The sequence below is a fragment of the Capsicum annuum genome, unplaced genomic scaffold, assembly GCF_002878395.1.
Source record: "Capsicum annuum cultivar UCD-10X-F1 unplaced genomic scaffold, UCD10Xv1.1 ctg6317, whole genome shotgun sequence".
Classification (NCBI taxonomy): Eukaryota; Viridiplantae; Streptophyta; class Magnoliopsida; order Solanales; family Solanaceae; genus Capsicum; species Capsicum annuum.
The window spans coordinates 1-2303 of NW_025872187.1; the positions used below are offsets into that span (position 1 = coordinate 1).

Here is a 2303-nt window from a genome sequence, read left to right on the forward strand (position 1 = left end):
TTTTTTTTTAAATTCATTTTATACAAGTATTTATTAGAGTTGAGATAACTTTTCTTGACAATTAGGATCTCTTTACAAATTACATAGAAAAAATATGAATAGCAATCATAGATATCTTTCCAATCCAATTGGGTTTTTTCTAAACGGAGCTTGGATACTTCATTTTTTTAGTCCAACCAAGCCAACCATAAATTATTCTAATTGATAATAGTAATATGAATCCCCTCAAAAATGGATCTAATTGCACTTTATGCTCCAAATTTTTGATGATTCAATTTATTATTTTATCGCTCTTGGACGAAACGGGGGATATCTCGATCGGGGGAGAGAATGGGGAAATACCATATGACCCAATATATCTAACAAGTCGCACTATACATCAACCCAAAGTGGATTTGCCTCTCTAGGACCTCGGAAGGGAACTTTCGGAACACCAATAGGCATTAAATAAAAGAAAGGACTAAATACTATATTTCACTTTGAGGTGGAAATGTAACAAGTTTTGTATTGTCTTTAGAATATTCATATTGGTTATTATCATATTTATTTTATCCATAGATTCTAAAAATTCATAAAGAAAGGCAGAATGAATAAACTCAAATTATTATGAATAGGTCTTTCTAATGATAAATAAGTATGGACTCATTCGCTTATAGAAAATGAGATCAAATCCCCCATTGCGTATTGGTACTTATCGAGTATAGAATAAATCTACTTCTTTTTGTTCCTACAAATAGAATTGTTCCATTATTACTACCAGAATAGAACACCCTTGATTCGGAAATAATCGACTGAACAAGAGTGGTCCATAGGATAGTCATATTATAGTCTTTTCCAATGCAATAAAGTTACGTAGTGTCCATTTATCTTTGATATAAGGGGTATTTCCATGGGTTTTCCTTGGTATCATGTTCATACTATTGTATTGAATGATCCCGATCGGTTGCTTTCTGTTCATATAATGCATACAACTCTGGTTACTGGTTGGGCCGGTTCGATGGCTTAGAATGAATTAGTAGTTTTTGATCCTTCTGATCTTTTTCTTCATCCAATATGGAGATAGGTTATGTTCGTTATACCCTTCATGACTCATTTAGGAATAACCAATTCATGGGGTGGTTGGAGTATCACCGGGGGGACTGTAAGGAATCCGGGTATTTGGAGTTATGAAGGTGTAGCGGAAGCACATATTGTGTTTTCTGGCTTATGCTTTTTGGCAGCTATCTGGCATTGGGTGTATTGGGATCTAGAAATATTTTGTGATGAACGTACAGGAAAACCCTCTTTGGATTTACCAAAGATCTTTCAAATTCATTTATTTCTCTCAGGGGTAACTTGCTTTGGTTTTGGTGCATTTCATGTAATAGGCTTGTATGGTACCGAAATATGGGTGTCCAATCCTTATGGACTAACGGAAAAAGTACAATCTGTAAATCCATCGTGGGGTAGAAGGTTTTAATCTTTTTGTTCCAGGAGGAATAGCCTCTCATCATATTGTAGCAGGAACATTGGGCATATTAGTGGGCCTATTCCATCTTAGCGTCCGTCCACCACAACGTCTATACAAAGGATTGCGTATGGGAAATTTTGAAACCGTCCTTTCCAGTAATATTGCTGCTGTCTTTTTTGCAGCTTTTGTTGTTTCCGAAACTATGTGGTATGGTTCGACAACTACCCCAATTGAATTATTTGCACTCATTATCAATGGGATCAGGGGTACCTCCAGCAAGAAATATATGAAAGAGTTAGTGCTAGGCTAGCAGAAAATCAAAGTTAATCAGAATCCTGGTCTAAAATTCCTAAAAAATTAGTTTTTTTATGATTACATCGGCAATAATCTGGCAAAAGGAGGATTATTCAGAGCAGGTTCATTGGATAACGGGGATGGAATAGCAGTTGGATGGTTAGGACACCCTATCTTTAGAGATAAAGAAGGGCGTGAACTTTTTGTATGTCATATGCCTTCTTTTTTTGAAACATTTTCGGTCGTTTTACTAGACGGCGATGGAATTGTTAGGGCTGATGTTCCTTTTAGAAGGGCAGAATCGAAGTATAGTGTGGAACAAGTAGGTGTAACTGTTGAGTTCTACAGTGGTGAACTCAACAGCATCAGTTATAGTGATCCTGCTATTATGAAAAAATATGCTAGACGTGCTCAATTGGGTGAAAATTTTGAATTAAATCATGCTACTTTGAAATACGATGGTGTTTTTCATAGCAGTCCATGGGGTTGGTTTACTTTTGGGCATGCTTTACTTGCTTTGCTCTTCTTCTTCGGACACATTTGGCATGGTGCTAGAACC

At 36.2% G+C, this 2303-nt stretch overlaps 1 pseudogene; it reads left to right on the top strand.

Moving 5' to 3' along the window:
- Window positions 1-742: 742 nt before the first annotated feature.
- On the top strand, window positions 743-2297 carry LOC124893662 (annotated as a pseudogene).
- Window positions 2298-2303: the final 6 nt, after the last annotated feature.